The 14,201-nt window shown below is 36.5% G+C and overlaps 1 non-coding gene across 1 annotated transcript; it reads right to left on the bottom strand.

Annotated features, from left to right (window-relative positions):
- Positions 1–10,880: 10,880 nt before the first annotated feature.
- On the bottom strand, positions 10,881–10,987 carry LOC122102914. Its single transcript, XR_006146636.1, has one exon. It is a non-coding gene; the product is annotated as a U6 spliceosomal RNA (small nuclear RNA).
- Positions 10,988–14,201: the final 3,214 nt, after the last annotated feature.

Genomic DNA, 14,201 nt, shown 5'->3' on the forward strand with positions numbered 1-14,201 from the left:
TGAGTTCCTAGTATATTTTAGATATGAGACCCTTGTCCATTGTATGGCTAGTAAAGATCTTCTCCCAATCCGTGGGCTTTCTATTGATCTTGCTAGCTATGTCCTCTGCCATGAAGAAGCTCTGCAACTTTATGCAATCCCATTTGTCCAATCTTTCTTTGATTTGTTGTGTTTCTGGGTCTCTATTCAGAAAATTTCGGCCTGAGCCAAAGAGACCTAGGGTTTCTCCTATTCCATCCTGTAATGTTTTCAGAGTGTCTGCTTTGACTTCAAGGTCTTTGATCCATTTGAAGTTGATTCTTGTGCAGTTTGATATATAAGGATCTAGCTTTAGTTTTGTACATCTAGTTAACCAATTTTGCCAACACCATTTACTGAAAAGGCTGTCTTTCTTCCATTCTATTGTTTTAGCTCCCTTATCAAAAATTAGATGGCTATAGATCTGTGGGTTCATTTCTGGGTTTTCAATTCTATTCCATTGGTAATGAGGTCTGTTCTTATGCCAATATCAGGCTGTTTTGATTACTATGGCTTTATAGTAGAGTTTGAAATTTGGTATTGATATTCCTCCAGCAGTGTTCTTTCCGTTGAGGAGCGTTTTTGCTATTCAGGGTCTTTTGTTGTTCCATATGAATTTTTGGATTGCCTCATCTATTTCCTTGAAGAATGAGGTTAGAATTTTGATAGGTATTGCGTTGAATTTGTAGATAGCCTTGGGAAGTATTGCCATTTTCACGATGTTAATCTTTCCAATCCAGGAGCATGGGAGGTTTTGCCATTTTTTAAGTTCTGTGTTGATTTCCTTTTTCAAGATTTTAAAGTTTTCATCATAGAGGTCCTTCACTTCTTTGGTTAAGTTAATTCCTAGGTATTTTATTTTTTGTGGGGTTATTACAAATCGAGTTGCTTTCCTAATTGCAGCCACACTTTTCTCATTGTTGGCATACAGAAAAGCCATTGATTTTTGGGGGTTAATTTTATAACCTGCTATTTTGCCAAAGTTTTGAATCAGCTTGAGTAATTTGGGAGTGGAGTCTATGGGATTCTTTAAATACAAGATCATGTCATCTGCAAAGAGGGAGAGTTTTATTTCTTCTTTCCCTATTTGGATCCCCTTTATGTCTGCATCTTGTCTTATTGCTGTAGCTAGGCATTCTAATACTAGATTGAGGAGAAGTGGAGAGAATGGACATCCTTGTCTTGTTCCTGAGTTAAGAGGAAATGGTTTTATTTTTTCACCATTAAGTATAATGCTGGCTGTAGGGTTGTCATATATAGCCTCTATTGTATTGAGGAATGATCCATGGATGCCTAATTTTTCCAAAACTTTCATCATGAAGGGGTGTTGGATCTTGTCGAATGCTTTTTCTGCATCTATTGAGATAACCATGTGCATCAATGATCATCAAAGAAATGGGTCTATAGTTCTCTTTCTTTGATGAGTCCCTGCCTGGTTTTGGGATGAGGGTTATAATGGATTCATAGAATGTGTTCGGTAGTGAGCTTTCTCTTTCAATTTCATTGACGAGTTGGAGGAGTATTGGTGTGAGCTCTGCTTTGAAGGCCTTGTAAAATTCCGCTGTAAAAGCATCTGGTCCTGGACTTTTCTTAGCTGGGAGGTCTCTTATTGCTGTTTCTATTTCAATGCTTGATATGGGCCTGTTAAGATGGTTTAACTCGTCTTGGTTTAGTTTTGGCATGTCAATATTTGCTAGAAAAAGGTCCATTTCTGTCAAGTTCTCAAACTTATTAGCATAAAGTTTTGAGAAGTATTCCCTTATAATGTTCTGAATCTTGGTTGTTTCTGTGGTGATGTTTCCATTCTCATCTCTGAGTTTATTAATTTGGGTGTGTTCTCTTCTTATTCTGATAAGATTTGCTAAGGGTCTGTCAATTTTGTTAAGTTTTTCGAAGAACCAACTCTTTGTTTTGTTGATTCTTTCTATAGTTTTTTTGGATTCTAATTCATTTAATTCTGATTTAATTTTAATTATTTCTTTCCGCCTACTGGATTGGGGTTTATCTTGCTGCTCTTTTTCAAGGAGGTTTAGATGTGTCATTAAATTGTTTGTATCAGATCTCTCCAATTTGTTGATGTAGGAGCTCAGAGCTATAACTTGCCTCTGAGTACTGCCTTTGCTGTGTCCCAGAGGAGCTGGTAGTTTGTGTGTTCATTTTTGTTGAATAGCATGAATTTCCTTTCTAATCTCTTCCATGACCCACTCATGATTCAGCAGTGTGTTGTTCAGCCTCCATGTGATACCGGACTTTCTTTGGTGGCTTTTCGTGTTGAGTTCTAATTTTATTCCCTTTTGGTGAGAGAGAATGCAAGGTATAACTTCAATGTTTCTGAATTTAGACAAGTTTGCTTTGTGGCCTAAAATGTGGTCTATTTTAGAATACGTTCCATGTGCTGCTGAGAAAAACATGTATTCTGATGCTGCTGTGTGAAATGTTCGGTAGATGTCTGTTAAGTCTAGTTGATCTATGCAGCTGCTTAGATCTGCTGTCTCTCTCTTGAGTTTTTGCCGAGTTGATCTATCTAGTGGGGTGAGTGGTGTGTTAAAATACTCAAAAATTAATGTCTTTGGATCTATATGGGATTTGAGGGAAAGTAGTGTTTCTTTGATAAATTTGGGTGCTCAATTGTTTGTCGAGCAGATATTCAGAATTGTAATATCCTCCTGAAAGAGAGATCCCTTAATTAGTATGTAGCGACCTTCTTTATCTCTTCTTACGAATTTTAATTTCAAGTCTATTTAATCTGATATTAGGATTCCAACTCCCGCCTGTTTATGGGGGCCTTTTGCTTGGTAGATTTTGTTCCAACCTTTAACATTGTTTTTACGGGCAAGATGTGACTCCTGAAGGCAGCAGATAGAAGACTCTTGTTTTTTTTATCCAACTAGACAGTCTATGTCGCTTAATTGGAGAGTTCAGTCCTTTAAAGTTAAGAGAAAGGACTGAGAGGTATTTGGGAGTTCCTGCCATGTTATCCACCTTCTTGGGGGCAGCTAAAACTGGGTTCTTCTTATCCTTCTTTGTTTCTCATTTTGGGTGCAGTTTCTTGGCCTTAATTTTGGTCTTGTTGGTTTTCTATGTGTAGGACATCTTTAAGAATCTTTTGTAGGGCTGGTTTGGTGGAGATGTATTGTTTCAATTTTTTTTTTCTATGGAAGGTTTTTATTTGGCCTTCAGTTATGAAGGAGAGTTTAGCTGGGTACAGTATTCTTGGTTGATAGTTGTTTGTTTTTAGGGCATGGCATACATCATTCCAGGCTCTTTTTGCTTTGATTGTCTCTGCTGAGAAATCTGAGGTGATTCTAATTGGTTTCCCTTTATAGGTGATTAACCTTTTCTTCCTGACAGCTTTAAGGATCTTTTCCTTGTTCTGAGTTGATCCTATGTGGATTATAATGTGATGGTGGAATGTCAGATTCTGGTCCGGTCTATTTGGGGTTCTAAAAGCTTCTTGTATCTGAATAGGCATATCTTTTTGTATGTTTGGGATGTTCTCTGCTAGGATCCTGTTAAACAAATTTCCTAGACCATTAACTTCTGTTTCTAGGTGCTCCTCTACACCCATTATCCTTAGATTAGGCCTTCTGATGGTGTCTTCCAAGTGTTGGATAGATCTAACATATTTCTTGGCCTTGTCTTGGATGGTTGTATGTTCTTTCTCTATAATATCTAGGCTGTCTTCATTCCCTGAGATTCGATCTTCTGCATGGTCTAACCTGCTCTCAAGGCTTTCTGCTTGGTTTTTCATTTCTTTTCCTTCTAATTGGTCAGCTTTGATGGCTTCAAATTCTTCGTTGAAGCTTTGTTTTAGATCTTGTATGGACTTCTTTACTTCCTTAATTTGGTGTTCAGTATTTATTCTCAAATCACTTTGGTGATTGTTTATGGTTTCCTTGGTCTCCCTGAAATCCTTCAGCTCTTCCTTAATGGATTCCATGAATGCCTTTAGTGATCTTTGTGTATTCTCATCCTGCTCTCTCAATTCCTTTATTACTCTTTGCTTAGCTTCCTCACTTTCATGCCATTCGTGAAGTTCTCTTTGTGTGTTCTCAGCCTGCTCACGCTATTTCTGCCTTTCTCTTTGAGTGTCCTCATGCTGCTCATGCAATTCCTGTATCAGTTTTAGAGTAGCTTCCTCACGCTCATGATATTCCGGTATTAACCTTTGGTTTTCCTCCTCCCTCTCCTTATCTTGCTCATATAGATTCCTTTGTATGTTTTCAATCTTTTCCAGTATTGACCTTTCGTTTGCCTCCTCTCTCTCTCTATCACTCTCATACAGAGTCCTTTTGTATGTTTTCCATCTTTTCATTTACCATGTTTGCCAGTAGTGTTTGTAGAGCTATTTGTGAACTCTTCTCTGGATTATTCATTATCTGTCCTGTCTCATGATTGTCATGAGTGGGATTTGAGCTACCCGGACTTGCCATTTTTCTTGTGTTTTTTCGGCTTACTCTGCCCATTTGGGATGAAAGTAACACCAGTTTTGTGCTAGAACACTATCTTAAGGCAAGCATCAACCAAAGTCTGTAGATCCACAATCAAAAGTCTGCAGATACAGTCTAGTTCAACAGATATACCTATTCAACATCAAACAACTATATAATAATGGGCTACAAACCGCAAAGTAGAATTTGGAAAACCAGAAATTATTAGTTTTAGGGAGACATGTGGGTAAAAATAGGAAAAGAGAAATATGGGAAGGACCAGGGAGAGTTTACTTAACTAAGTCCTAATAGCAAAGTGGGAAAGAGGTAGGATAGGATAAAAGTAGAGAGAGAAAAAAAGAAGAAAGAGAAAGAGAAAAAAGAGACAAGAAAAAATAGAAAAGCAAAAATTAAAAAAATAAAAAGTGTAATGATTAAAAATATGTAGATTGAAAATGAAATATTCAGAGAAGAACGTGGGTATAATGAGAGAACGGGAGGGATATAAAGGAGACATGAAAACCTTAAAAATAAAAATACTTAAAATATTATATAGGTATAAAGAGGTAATACTGCTAGGAATTTAAGTCTAAGAGGCTTTGAATTGAGTAATAAATTTGTGGATTAAATGTGTACACAATGGGGGATAAAGTCTAATAATCGACTATGGGTATATCTGAGGATGTGCAGAACAACAATTAAGTCACACAAAGAAGAGCAAAAGAGCAGAAAAGGTGAAAAAAATGAGCAAAAAAGAAAAAAAATCAGACATTCAGTAGAGCTAAACAAAAAACAAAAATATTTTTTGAAAAGAAAGAACAAAAAAGAAAGAAAAATGCACACACACATATACTCCTAAAATAAAAATTATAAGAGGAAGAGAAAAAAGTTACTAGTATAGAATTTTTTTTTCAAAATGGTAAAAATTAAAAATTAAAAAAAAAGTTTTAGAAGAAAAATATTTTTATGAAAGGTACCAAAAAAAAAAAAAGAAGAAGAAGAAGAAGAAACAGAGAAAAAAACAAGTTCTTTGATTTTTTTGGGAGTGGTGGGAAGATCTTTTATATCCCTTGTGTCCATAACCAGCCTCTTGTTGGAGTCTCTGGTCTGCTTGTGGTATTTGATTTTCCTGTGGCTTAGTTGGTTTCTTAAGCAGTTTGTTTGAACAGGCAGAAAAATGCTATGCTGTACAAAGGATTTTGTGATCCTCTCCCCTGGCTAGTTCAATGGGAGGGAGATCTGCTTTGAGTATCACAAAAGAGGGAGATGGCTTTTTCCTCATGTTTGTAGATGCTCTGATGAGGCTAGGTTCTGGGTAGAGTTGAGGCCTTTTAGCAAACAGTAGCTTTTCCCTGAGGAGACTTTGTGAGAGACTCACAGAGCCCAGCCTGGAGCCACTCTCAGGGTTTATGTTTACTGAATTTCAATGGATTGTCCATGCTGCTAAAGAGAGGGACAGCCTCTGGCTCTGATTACCCAGTGAAGAAACCCACTCCTGGGGCTGGCGGCCCGAGCTGGGTGACTTTTCCCTGGATGGAGCTGAGTTTGGCATGTCACTTTAGGATCTTGTGACCTGCTATATGACTCTAGTTTTCTTCCAAGGCCTGTGTTTGAGCTAGCAGGTCAGCCAAGCTTTGTCAGTATCAAACATGGAGATCTCCTGTAATGGCGGGGAGGGGTGGACTTCCCTCCTCTGCTCCCTGAGAAGGAGTGAGGAAGTTAGGCTTCTACTCACACTGCATTTTTGTTCCTAGATCATCTCTGGTCTGTGAACTGCAGGATGAAGATGTCTGCTCCTTGTCGGTTCTTGTTGGTGTTCAGTAGAATACACTCACATGCCATGTCTGGCTCCTTTGTCCTGGACTCTCTGTGTTGCAGGTATGGCGGCTATTGCCACCTCCACCACCACTGTAGCCCGCAGTGGCGGCTGCTAGCAAGTGCTCAGATCTGTCTCCTTGCCTGGATTTTCCCTCTCTGGCCTAACTCTCTGCACTATGATGGTACACTTGGTGTGATTCTCTGGCTTAAGTCTGTTCGCTGGAGCTCTAAAATTCCTTTCTCTCTCTGGCCTGACTCTCTGTCCTGTGATGGCACACTTGGTGTGATTCTCTGGCTTAGGACTGTTCACTGGAACTCTAAAACTGCTTTCTATGCGAGAGCTTGTTTAGATTACAGCTTCTCCTCCGCCATCTTCCCAGAAAGAAAGGTTGGACAAATGGGATTGCATGAAGTTGCAGAACTTCTGCATGGCAAAGGACATAGCTAGCAAGATCAACAGAAAGCGTACGGATTGGGAGAAGATCTTCACTAGCCATACAACAGACAAGGGTCTCATATCTAAAATATACTTGGAACTCAAAAAATTAAATCCCCCAACAACAAATCCTCAAAGAAACAACTGCCCAATAAATAAGTGGGCTAAAGACTTGAAGAAAAACTTCTCTGAAGAAGAAAGAAGGATGGCCAATTGACACAGGAAGAAAAATGCTCAATCTCCCTAGACATAAAAGAAATGCAAATCAAAACAACATTGAGATACCACCTCATCCCAGTTAGAATGGCTATAATCAAGAACTCTAACAACAACAGATGCAAGAGGGGATGTGGACAGAAGGGAACCTTAATGCATTGTTGGTGGGAGTGTAAACTTGTTCAACTACTTTGGAAATCAGTATGGAGGTTCGTGAAAAGACTTCACATAGACCTCCCCTATGACCCAGCAATTCCACTTTTGGGCATTTACCCAAATGTTTACAAACAAGACCACACTAAAGCTAACAGCACAACTATGTTTATTCCAGCATTATTTACCATAGCTAAGATATGGAACCAACCCAGATGCTCCTCAGTAGATGAATGGATCAAGAAAATGTGGTATATACACAATGGAATTCTAGGCCTCCATCAGATAGAATAACATTGCCCCATTTGTTAGGAAATGGAAAAACTTGGAAAAAATTATATTAAGTGAAGTAAGCCAGGCCCAATGAAACATAGGTCCCATGGTTTCCCTTATTTGCAATATGTAGTATATGTATGAGTCAAGCGGAAAAGGTCAGATAATGTGACGTTAGGAAAATGAACCCTTAGATATGTATTTTAATACTTTTTTATTTCATGCATTTGTTTCTAATGCATTTATAAGATTATCTCTTTGTTGCTTTGTATGTCCCTCCCCCGCAGTATAACCCCTGCTTTCACTATATTTTATGTCAGTATAACTTGTGGAGGAGATGGGGAAAAACAAGTCGTTTAAGGATACAGGTGGACCTCTTGCAACAATGAGAAGTACAAGTTGTCATGTAGAAAATGAGCTTTACAACGTTGGTGTGGGGGGGAGGGGGGAGGAATGGGTGGGGGGGTAGGGGGGAGATTGGGAAGGGATGTGAAGGGTAAACAAAGGAGGAGGCTGCAATGCTTGATAAGAAATGTACGCATTATCCTGCCCATGTAATTGTAACACCTCTGTACAGTATGTTCACAAAAAAAAATTAAATTTTAAAAAAATAAAATAAAACTCTTTTCTCTGCGAGAGCTTGTTTAGCCTCCAGCTTCTCCTCCGCCATCTTCCCGGAACTCCTTATCATAGTAATTTTGAATTACATTTCTCTAATTATTTCAGTTCACAAACCATTAAGCCAGCATAGAAGTTGTATTAAACACAACTTTGTTAGCTCACTGGCGATTTTCAGGGCTTTATGGAAAAGATGTCTATTCAGAACTTTTGTCCAATTTTAATCAAGTTTCTTGTTAATCTCATCTTTAATCTCTCTATACAAAATCAATAATTAATTCAAGGTAGTAGATAGAAAAATATTAAGCCACTCCTAACATTTTTCAATTTTCAATAAAATGATATTGCTTAAATCATTTTCTGTTAATGCTTGAGACCATATAATTCAATTTATTTAGTCCTTTAACAAGGCTATATGCATTTTATTTATTTTATGTTAATTGGACTTTCCAAAGTCTATGTGTCTAATTTCCCTTGCTCTCTTTCAGTTTCAAGTAGTTCAGATTTCAAACTGAAGAATAAATGGAAGGAAGCAAACAAAAAAAATACAGTTCCTCTCATCTGATGATGCCTCTACAAGAAGGAAGAAAGAGTTCCTACTTCTAAGGAACTATGCTAGGATATCAAAAAGAGAATTCATTCTTCTAGGTCTTCCTTAAAATGTAAACCACAACATATCGCGAAGGTAGTTTTATGTTTTATCAGTTTTTCACATTTTCATATGGACTTCACCTCAGTCTACAACATTCATTCATTATTCTTTCCCTGATACTTTTACACTACCAAGACGTAAGATATAAGATAACCAGTTTGATTTACAGAATAAGAAGTTATCACCCTGGTTTCCTTGGAAGCAGAACATGGTCAATAGATAACATTACTTCTGGTTTCTCACTACATTTAATGGTTTTTGTAATGCTTATTGCATTCTATTTAGTATTTAAAAAAAACTGCTGGCTAAACTCAAAGCTCCTTCACAGAAGTTTAGGTTAAGTACTTCACAAGTTTTATTTCCCTTAATTCTTAAGATAATATTTGTTATAATGCTAATGTTATTACCATTTTAGTGTTGGGAAAAATTGTAATTAAATGCCTTAAGTAGATGACCCAAAGACATACAGTGAGAAAGGAAATGAGGCAAAGTTTCCAAAAGCCTTTTAGCAGTACACAAAAGGTAGGTAAAATCTCTCCATTCTCTTACACTCTCAATTCAATATTCATATTGTCCAAGAAATAATAGCATAGCAATTAATGTCCATGGTGATTGTTTTCTGTTACATTTTGTCTTCAACACAGACTGTGTTGGTGAGATTGGGTTATCATGTAGAGTTGAGCTTATAAATTGAGGAAACTTCCAGTTTCCTTTTTAAAAAGTACTAAAACTTTTAAATATTATCATTAACTGACTTTTAAGAATCAAAAACCTAAAAAATTCATATACAATCACCCAAAATGCTTTCAAAGTAGGAGATGATAAAACAGGACCCTGTGAAGTAAATTTTCTTCTACTTTTGAAATTATTCTGAAAACCTTGTGCTGGATGGTCGCACCTGTAATCCTAACTCCTCCAGACATCTACTCAGGAGCCCGAGATCTGTGGATAACAGTTGGAACCCAATCAAGGCAAAATAAATTCATGAGATAATTTTTCAAAAATTTATTGAACTAGCATAGGGCCAAGAATGAAGATGTAGCTTATATAGTAGCTCACCAATCTAGAGAGGAAAGGCCTAGCAAGACCTTGAAGCTGCGATTTCAAATTCTGAGCATGCCAACAGAAATGCAATTTCCTGTACACGCATGCTACTTGCGCGCGCATGCACACACACACATACACACATACATCCATTCTAAATATCTTCATATCAGTGTTTTGCATTAATTTCTTTGTTAACAATATTATATAAGCAAAAGAAAGGAAATAAACTCCTCCCTCTTAGAAAAGTTTTATACTTTTTATTGTAAAAATACTGTACACAGGGGTCATATTTACATGAGCTAGGTAATGAGAACAATTCCTAACAAGCATTGTTACCTCCTCCTTTATTTTTCCCCTACCATTCCTTCCCTCGCACCTCCACAAGTGCACTGCCCTCCCCCCTTCCCCTGCCTAAATTGTAACATTCATTTTTCAGCATAGTGTCTTGTGCATCTCATTGTTACAATGGGTCAACCTGTATCCCTATTTAGGCATTTTGATTTTTTCCTTCCTCTCCCCAAATTAGAAGAGCATATATACAAGATATAGGCGCACCAACTTCAAATACAGTGAAAACATTTGTTATAGCATGGGGAGGAACCTATAAAAAGACACAAAAAATCACATTGCACATTATAAGTACATTAGAAACAATAGCAAAAAGGAGAAAAATTCTTGTATCCCTATCTTGGGTTTCATTTCCCGGAACATTATGTTATCTGGTCATATGGACATACCTTTTGACCTTTTCTGCTTATACTATACATATATTAGTTATTGAAAATTAAGAAAACCATGGGACCTGTGTTCTTTTGGATTTGGCTTACTTCACTTAATGTTTTTTCCATATCTTTCCAATTTCTAACAAATTGGGTGATGCCATTCTTTCTGATGGAGGCATAGAATTCCATTGTTTATATAAACCACATCCTCTTGATCCATTCTTCTGCTGAGGAGCATCGGGGTTGGTTCCATATCTTAGTTATCTTAAATAATGCTGCAATAATTGTAGTAGTTGTGCTGATAGTTTTAGTATGGTCTTGTTTGTGATCATTTGGGTAAATGCCCCAAAGTGGGATTTGTGGATCATAGGGGAGATCTATGTGGAGTCATTTGAGGAACCTCCATACTAATTTCCAAAATGGTTGAAAAAGTTTACACTCCCACCAAGAATGCAGTAAGGTTCGCTTCTGTCCACATCCCCTCCAGCATCTATTGTAAAACTATGGAATGCTTCAGGAATTTGCCTGTCATCCTTGCACAGGGGCCATGCTAATCTTCTCAGTATCATTACAATGTTAGTTTATGTGATGCTGAATTGAGCACAGAATATTTTTTATATATAAAGTGTAATTGATTTTCTTAAACTAGGCAATTCAACAAAAAGTAAGTTTAGAAGAATTTTGAAATTTTAGAACCATGTACTTCTTACATAAGCACACATTTAAGAATAATGTCAAGATGGACATGTCAAAAACAAAATAATTCCAGATATTTGCGGTTCAAGAGATGTGTAGGGGAAATAATTCAATTGTTCTATACATGGCACATGTCATAATGAACACAGCAGCAAGTGTTAAGGGTTGTTAAAAATTTTAGTGTTTTATATCTATTTAATTTTAGGAATTTGCTTAAATATGCCAAAATTAGGACTGTTTGGCAGGTATCAAATTTTCTATAATGTATTTAAGATTTATGTTAGCAGACATATAGTGCTAAGTATGTACATTTCAGAATTTATAGAAATTTTGTTAATGAGAAGTTGCAAAGTCTTTGTGTAAAGAAGCAGAATGAAGGGTTAAGACTTGCTAACTACACAGTTCTTGTTAAAATTTAGGGATTCCTTACTTTATATTTTAGCGAGGAACAAGAGATGATATAAGCCATAAACAAATATTGAGGTGAGCCATAAATAATAACCTTAGTGTGTAACTTTGAAGACTATTCATAGCCTATAAAAATCTTGTTGAACATCATAATCTTAGGCGGTTTAAAATGTACAGGAATATGAGAAAATAGTAAAATCTAATATGTAGTGCACTTCAAATACTAAAAACACTGGTAATTGTTTTGTTTTTTATTTTATTAATCATTATTTAATTATTGGTTTTCTTTGTAGCATTGTTTTACTTGTTGTTATATAATACAACTTTTTGTTAATCATCATTAGGAGGTACTTTGAGAAGGTTACTGGGGTGGTCAAAACATTTTTTTATAGGTGCATGTGAATTTACAACTAGGAAAATTAAGAACAAAATATTTATTAAAAAATGATCAAGTAGAGTCTGAATCAGGAGAGTTGATACATGTCCACAACTAAAATCTTAGCCCTAGGTTGAAGCAACAGTATTACAGAGTTGAGGCCACAAATGTGAGAGACTGTGTTTTGTTTTGTTTTGTTTTATTTTGACGTTGTTGATCATGGGGCTTGAACTCTGGGGCCTGAGTGCTGTTCCTCAGGCAAGGCTAGCGCTAACACTTGAGGCACAGCACCATTTCCATCATTTTCTACTTATGTGGTGCTGAGGAATCAAACCCAGGGCCTCATGCATGAAAGGCAAGCACTCTACCACTGAGCCAACTTCTTAGCACTTGAGAGACTGTGTTTTTAAAAAAATCATCTAAACAACATTTTCCTTTTGCTTTGGGTTATATAAGGAAATATATAAATATCTTTTTCTATTTTTGTGAATTGTTGTACTTCTAAATTTATAGTAACTTCAGCCACTTTATCCTTTTCAAAGTCATGAAATATCTCTGAGAGTTTGCTGCTGTGAAGATTGTTTTTGCATTTATAATTTCTTCTGAGTCACTTTTATTTTTATCAACATAACTTTATATTTCATGTTGATGGATTACAAATATCAAATACCTGCAAATGTACACATTAGAGTCTAAAGATAGCAGTATGAATATTCTCATGCAGCTCCTGTTTATCTATTATTCACTTTCAATATTATGATATTTCTCTCTCTCTTTCACTCTGTCTCATTTCCTCTCTTTCTCTTCCATGCCCCATGTCTGCTACTTAGAATTTCTGCTGGGCTACTATTATGCTTCAGGATCTACTGGTTTTGTGGGAACATGAAAGCAACCATCGGTTAACCTTGCATTCTTTAAGAGTTATGACAGTGACATGATATTATTCTTTGCCATTCTAAATGGTAAAATAACATATCTAGGAGTTCCTTTTCACTTTTACTTCTACTATAAATTTTATCTCATAGGACTCATTGGAATGGGATAAGATACTTTAACCTGTGACCTAAAATTATTTTTCTTTTATTTTTTTAATCTTCTACAAGATTATTTTATATATTTTTAAAAATTTTGTTCTTTTTATTATTTTTTCTTTTTTATTGTGAAAATACTGTACAGAGGGGTTGTAATTACATGGACAAGATAATGAGTACATTTCTTATCAAGCATTGTAGCGTCCTCCTTTGTTTCTCCTTCCCAGAACTTCCAATCCTCCTTGTCCCCCATATCAAATACTCCCCCCAACCAAAGTAGTAAAGTTCGTTTTTCGACATAAGTACTTGTACATATTAGTGTTGCAATGGGTCCACCCGTATCCTTATTTAAACGAATTGTTATTTCCCACCCACCCCCTACAAATTATACCAACATCAAATACAGTGAAAGCAGGGGTTATACCGTGGGGGAGGGACATACAAAGCAACAAAGAAATAATCTTTAAATATGTTAGAAAAAATCGCATTAAAAACATTTGAATACATATCTTAGGGTTCATGTCCCTAACATCAACCTATCTGACCTTTTCTGCTTGACTCAGACATATACTAGTTGTTGCAAATAAGGTTAACCATGAAACCTATGTTTCTTTGGGCTTGGCTTACTTCACTTAATAGAATTTTTTCCTAGCCTTTCCATTTCCTAACAAATGGGGCAATGTCATTTTTTCTGATGGAGGCATAGAATTCCATTGTGTGTATATACCACATTCTCTTGATCTATTTATCTACTGAGGGGCATCTGGGTTGGTTTCATGTCTTAGCTATGGTAAATAATGCTGCAATAAATATAGTTGTGCTGGTAGCTTTAGTGTGGTCTTATTTGTGATCATTTGGTGAAACGCCCAAAAGTGAGATTGCTGGGTCATAGGGGAGATCTATGTAGAGTCTTTTGAGGAACCTCCATACTGCTTTTCAACATGGTTGAACAAGGTTACTCTCCCACCAACAATGCAGTAAGGTTCCCTTCTGTCCACATCTCCTCCAACATCTAACAGCCTCTTCAGTAGATGGTGCTGGAAAAATTGGTTAACTACTTGCAGAAAAATAGTTAGATCCTTATATATCACTCTGCACCAGAATCAACTCCAAATTGATCAAATACCTTGGAGTCAAATCAGACACTCTGAAAACATTACAGGATGGAAAAGGAGAAACCCTAGGTCTCCTTGGCACAAGCCAAAATTTCCTTAATAGAGTCCCAGAAACACAACAAATCAAAGAAAATGGGCAAATGGGATTGCATGAAATTGCAGAGCTTCTGCATGGCAAAGGACATAGCTAGC

Source organism: Dipodomys spectabilis, unplaced genomic scaffold (assembly GCF_019054845.1).
Source record: "Dipodomys spectabilis isolate Male_0828 unplaced genomic scaffold, ASM1905484v1 ptg000973l, whole genome shotgun sequence".
Taxonomy (NCBI): domain Eukaryota; kingdom Metazoa; phylum Chordata; class Mammalia; order Rodentia; family Heteromyidae; genus Dipodomys; species Dipodomys spectabilis.